The sequence below is a fragment of the Bidens hawaiensis genome, unplaced genomic scaffold (genome assembly GCF_021521415.1).
Source record: "Bidens hawaiensis isolate Kalapana, Puna unplaced genomic scaffold, B.hawaiensis_p1.1 tig00056008_1, whole genome shotgun sequence".
NCBI classification, from domain to species: domain Eukaryota; kingdom Viridiplantae; phylum Streptophyta; class Magnoliopsida; order Asterales; family Asteraceae; genus Bidens; species Bidens hawaiensis.
In genome coordinates this window covers 50,892-57,835 of record NW_027500101.1, presented here as the reverse complement: position 1 = coordinate 57,835, position 6,944 = coordinate 50,892, and positions in this window count along the sequence as shown.

The following is a 6,944-nucleotide window of genomic DNA, read 5'->3' as shown; positions in this document are numbered from 1 at the left end:
TAGGAAAAAATATATTATGTATATATAATATTTCTTTGGAGAAATGGTTCAATTAATTACAAATGGTGGAATGGAAAAAACCTTATTTTGTTTCCAGAGGTTCCAAATGCATGTTTGAGTCTTCACATTCACATTTCATTTTTGTAACTGATTGTTTGTTTATAAACTAAGAAAGACTAGGCTGCATTTTTAGCCTCAAAACACACATGCTTTGCCCAATAGATTTACTTATTTGTTCGATGTTGATTAACTAATATTTGCGTTTTCTTTTTGTTTATTGTATCGTATTTTTGTTATGTGACCGATCTGAACCGTTTGCCCATCTAGCTCATAATTTTACCATTAGCCATTTAATTCGTTATTGCTATTGAGAACGATATAGTAGAGAGTATGGATTACAAGGAATTGATTGAGAGCTTTGCTTTCAAAAATGCTATGAGGTTTATGATTCATTTAAGTGTTTAAATTAAATCATTTTGCTATAATACTTTTATTTTGTTTACTGCTATCACGATTATTTAAATTATATGGGAATTATTGAGTTTATATTTAGAGACTCTACTTTTTTACTAGCCCCGGGTCCAAAAAATTTAAGGAATTTTCGGAGACGGCCCTAGCCTCCGGCACAAATTTAATATTTTTATCCCCTCCATTAGCAGTTGAGCTGAAGCTCACTGGCGTAAGTGCATGACTGATGTTAAAAGACATTTATGCCATTATTTAAAAATATGATGTGAAATGATTAATAAAGAATGACCCCAGATGATGATATATTCCTCCATCAAGCACGCTGATATTCTTGGTCTCTATAGTGAGGTACAAAAATAAAATGGCACAACTTTCCACCTGATCTTCACCAGCAACAACCAATTGGTATCATCTACAAGAAATACTAGATAAGACTCACAAAGAAACCAATGATCAATAACCAAAACAAATATGGCAAGTCCAGTTTCTGAGCTAATATTCATCCCTGCCCCCGGGCTTGGTCATATCACGTCGACCATCGAGATTGCAAAATTACTAGTGAATCGTGATCAACGTCTCAGCATAACCGTCCTTGTCATGAAACCAGCCGACGTGAATTCTAGCTCGGCTGTCACCGCCTACATAGAATCATTAGCTAACAACACCTTGAATCACATATCCTTCATTCAACTCCCTCAATATGTAGCCCCAGCAACTCTTGACCCCAAATCTCCCATGTCTTTATGAATTGAATTTGGCAAATGTCACTGCACATATGTTAGAAACGTTGTTGCTGACTTGACAAGTCAACGGGGTTCGGGTTGGATCATCGGGTTTGTCATTGACATGTTTTGTGCCGGCATGATAGATGTGGCTAATGAGTTTAATGTTCCAACCTACATGTTATTCCCCAAGGTCCAATCCCATGTGGCATCTTACAAACTTGGAGGGAACCAAACTTCACCATTGTAGAGGATTTTGGATTGTTACAGGTTTGCCGCTAGGGGTGCAAACGAGCCGAGCTGCTCGCGAGCTACTCTAGATGAGCTCGTTAAAAAGCTCGATCGAGCTGAGCTTAATCAAGCCCGAGCCTAAAAGTAAGCTCGTTTAATAATCGAGCCCGAGCCCAAGCTTCACTTATCGAGCTCGAGCCGGCTCGCGAGCCTAAACGAGCCTGCCATTTATATAATTTTTTAGAATATATATTAAATAATAATTAATTAATATATATAATGTTATGAAAAAATAAATAAATATAACTAAATAATATATATTTTTATACATAAAATTATAATAGAAAAAAACGTATAAAAATAATTATAATTATATAAAAAAATAATTGATATATAATAAACGAGCCGAGTCCGAGCCGAGCTCGAGCTTGAGAATCTACTCACAAGCTCGAGCTCGAGCTTTGAAAATAGAGCTCGAAACGAGCCGAGCTCGAGCTCGAGCTTTGTGTAAGTTAAACAAACCGAGCTCGAGCCTAGTCGAGCTCGGGCTCGGCTTGGCTCGGCTCGTTTGCATCCCTATTTTCCGCTACAAACTTGTAGCAAACTTAGAGGATGGCCCCCTCTTTCTCATTCACACTCATTTCTACCTATTCTAATAAAGTAAAATAATTGTGAACGTATGTCACTTGAAGATTAATTACTAGCCAAAATTTCCCGCTCAAACTTTTCTTTTATTTTTAATGAAAACACATTTATGGCAATGAAATCAAAACTTATCAATCAATTTTTTAATCAAATAACTAATTATCTAAATTATAGGGATTAAAAATATGCAAATATTTATGTCAATATAGTCAAAATATTTATATTTTTAATGAAATAAGATCTATATATTTTTATTAAATAAATTTAAATACACTTTTGAGTGTAAGAGATGAATGTTGTAAAAATTTAACAAATGATATTTATAAGTTTAAGATGATAAAAACAAAAATAAATGATGAATGATGAATAAAAAATTTATTCTCACATATCTACTCAACCTCCATAGATACATGGGTTGTCATCAATCTCTTTTGAAACTATAATACAAAAAATGTGTTATTCATGCTAATTTTATTAACAAGGGTGTTCTTTGGGTTTGTTTTTCGGGTTTCGGGTTTTTCCGGTCTGGTTCTTCGGGTTTCAAAGTTTTAAATCTTGGCCCGAAACTCAACATAAATCTCTCACAGGTAATTCGAGTTCGGGTTTTTCGGGTTGGTTTAATCGGGTTTCGAGTATACTAGAAAACAAACTTTATTTTAAACACTAAGATGTTAAAATTGAAAATACATATTCTTCTTTGCTCGTAACGTAAATGACCAAATAATAAAACAATATAACTTGATAAAAAAATTCAAAAGAAGAGTAAAACAAACTTCAACCATAATCGTCTTCAGTCAATTGTGTTTTGGTTGTTTAATTATGATTACCATTAGTCATAAACGTAAATTATAAATTAATAATAAGCATTCGATATATAATAGGTGGAATGACGATAGTTGATTAAGGCCAGATTTTGATAACTTTAGTGGCTAAGGCTTAGCCTATTATACCTAAAAATATATTTGGCTTAAAACTTAAAGTTTATTCGGGTTTTTCAGGTTGACCGAAACCCATAAATAAGACCCAATAACCAACCTGAATTACTTCGGTCGGGGTTAGTCTTTTCTCGGGTTCGTTTTTCGAGTCGGGTTAGTTTGAGTTCGGTTACGAGTTTTCTTGGGTTGGGTTTCGGGTAAAACTGAGAGCCCTAATTTTATATATGATGCTATTTTTTATATCATTTATAAGAAACATTTTATCATCTTTTGTTAGATTCACTATTTCATTAAACAATATTACAACTTATAAAATCACCATATGAATCTTTTTCGTTTTCGTGATTATGAAGAAATTGTGTAAAAATACACCACGTATTCGTATGAAATGACCATTAGAAAATATAATTTCAACTTATAAAACCATTTAATTTGATAAATATAGGTGTTTTAAAAAAACAGTTAGTCATTTAATGTGTATATTTTAATCGTATTTCTTTTAATAATCCCGTGCATTACGCGGGTTCTAAAGCTAGTTATATAATATACGCATATGCATGCATATTTAATATTTTTAATAGGGTTTGTAAAGATTTGTTGTGAAAAAAGTGGGGTTTTTGAGAAAAGTTTAAATATGATGTGACGATGATGTGACGGTTTGAATGAGTTTGTTGTTGTTGATGCTCCAAGACTTGTTGCAAAAGGGTTGATAAGTTGCGCATTAAAAAAACAACTCAGTCACAAAAACTAACAATAAACAAACGAATGTGAACCTACAAGTTTAAGGAAAGTATGTTGAGGTCTAACTTCTCTACTATCATGGCATGGGAATAGAAAGGCTGCTATCGTTAAGACTCATGACACAAACATATCTACCTATATTATTAAAGCAACACATTCTTTTCATATGTCATTCAACTAGACCCTCCATATAGATGCCAGGTGTATAACTTTCCATTTTTACAATTTCCATTTAATGAATGATAAGATGAAAAATATGTTGTTGGTGGGAATTGAAGTCACTATCTTAGTTTTAAAATGTTTATGGCTTACCAACTCAAGTAGGATGAATTGATATTAATCTTCTCTTTTTCTTAATTTTTATAGATTCACAGCCTTTCATTTTGATTTCTTTTTTCTTTTTTAACGGCCAACAAACATAGAATGCCTAGGTACTCTGTACGGGGTGACCTATTGGCAAAAGGCCACAGCCAGCTGGCCCAACCCAGCCGTACGGAGCCCTTAAGCACCTCCAAGTTATCTCCAGTTCCGGGAAAAACCCACCGCCCGAAAGCCCACTGGTGGTAAAACCCGGTGCCCTCAGGATCGAACTGAAAATCACTAAGATCTCAGTCTTCCTTCATTGAGCCACCAATATCCCTCCAAAGTGTTGTAAGTGGGAATTGAACTTGAGTCTTCATTGAGAAACCCAAACTCCTTACCACTACATCACATTTTGATTTCTTTTAAAATACAAATACAAAATATTCTTACTAATCTATGTATTTTAGAAAAAAAAATTATTTATATCTTATAAATTCATAAGGTATGTTATTATTTATATTATTAAATTTAACCTTTTTGTTTACTTTTTAACCATCCGTGTATCACACGGACTATATCCTAGTTTTTAATATGAAGTATAACAATAGCCATAGAGACAGAATTACAGATACTTCATTTATGTTTTTACCAAATTTCCTCATTGTCCTTTATTTTCAAAATTAATCTTTTTTTATTCTTTATGTTTACAAATCCAAAACATCGTTTGTCCTTAGGCCATAACCCGTTAGTTTTTCGCGTTAGGTCAAGATTTGGTCATTTCATTAAATTAAAAATATTTTAATAGAAAAATACACCAGCGCCCCTACCCACCACCACAACTACCACCACCGCAAGGCCCCGCTAGTTCACCACCACACCCACCAACTTCTCCATCCCCAAATCTAAACCCTAATCCAAAACCCGATCCTAAAAAACCATCCACATCATCAGCAAGTTTAAAAGCCACTGCCGACTAAAAACCACATTCCAAAACCAGAAAATCTAGCAACCAACAATCACTACTAACCATCAACACAAACTTGGGTACATCCGCAAGCACAGACTCAAACCCTAGAAGAAAATAATCATGATTTGGAGATGAATTATCCACGGAAAATAGATAATTTCGCCTGCTCGACTAACAATCAAGACAACAGTGACAGGAATCGGCAACATAGCCTTCTGGATCGGCGATTTTAAATGGATGCCTCTCATTTATTTAACCCAAATTCATGGGTATGAGTCTTACCAAAACCAGATAGCTCTTAAATAGGTTATAACATCTCATTAAATTAAAAATTAATCTTACCAATTATTTGATATGAAAATCCTATAAAATAGGGATATACTAAAATTTTATATCCAATTTAAAAAGAAAAAGATATTATTTATAATTAATAAACAATTTTATAGTAAAAACATAAGCGGGGCATGGGTCACCAAATTCAGATAGCTTTTAAACGGGTTATAACATATCATTTATTTATGAACCTTTTTCATCATCAAACCCTAAGCATATTATTAACTTTCTTACAATAAAGAAAATTAAAATCCAAAAAAAAATATTAAAAAACCACTCTCTCAAGCCATCAAATTGTTTTATTTGTAAATGAAGGCTTATCACGCATTTGACACGAATTCACGGGTAAAGGTCTCACCAAAATCAGATAGCTCTTAAACGGGTTATAACATCTCATTATATTAAAAATTAATCTAATCAAATATTTGATATGAAAATCCTATAAAATAGGTATATACTAAAAATTAATATCCTATTTTATTTAAAAAAGATAGTATTTATAATTAGAAACAATTTTATAATAAAGAAAATAAACGGGTAATCTAGAACATAACTTAATTGATGTTTCTTCAGAACATTCATTCGAGTTAAAGCAAACTATATGGAACAAGTATAAAAAAAACTCTTTAGGGTATCCTTTATATTGTATCGAAATTTACACAACTCAATTAAATAAAAAATGAATAAAAAATTGAAATATCTCATAATCAACCATTTCTAACTTTCTTACAACAAATAAAATTAGAATTCGAAAAAATATATAAATATTAAAAACAAATAATGTAAAACAACCCCCGTAATACGGGGGATAAAATCTAGTATTAAATAAAGGGGCATTTACATCCACTCCCTAACTTACCTTATGACATATTTCCCTAATGCTAAATTTTAAATTACATATTTCCCTAAGAGCATTCTCATCTGGTTCCCTAAATTTTTGTGAGAGAAGTTTGTAAATTATAGGGTGGGGTTTTAAGTGTTTGTGAATGTAAATTATAGGGTGGAGAGAGAAAAGGTAGTGATTTTTTTTGTAAATTTTGAAAAAAGGTAGTGATTTTTGTAAATTATAGTAGAGAGAGAAAACTGTAATGATTAAAGTACAAAAAAAAGTTGTATTTAATTAAACAGAAAAGAGAAATATAGTGTTTTTTAGTATAATTATAGAGATAGGGATAGGAAACCGAATGAGAATGCTCTAAACCACATATATTACATATCTCCCCATTTTATCTAAATTAACTAACTAAATGACCATTTTACCCTTAATGAACTAATTTACATATATCCCCTTCTTAACAGTAACAATTACATATATCCCTAATTTAAACCTAAACCGAGTTGGTTTTAAGACGAACATATCGAAACTAATAAATTTAATTGGAGTCGATTTTTTAATCGCTAGCAAATATAAATGTATACATACACACACATAGTTTATAGATTCAACATTTCTATCATAAGAAATCAACAAATTATATTGCATAATATTGTACAAATGGATTTTTACATATATCTCCTCCCTTAATTATATCAAAAAATTACGTAGTAGTTATTTAGAAAATGCACTGATATGGTAATATATAAAATTTAAAGTGCTTT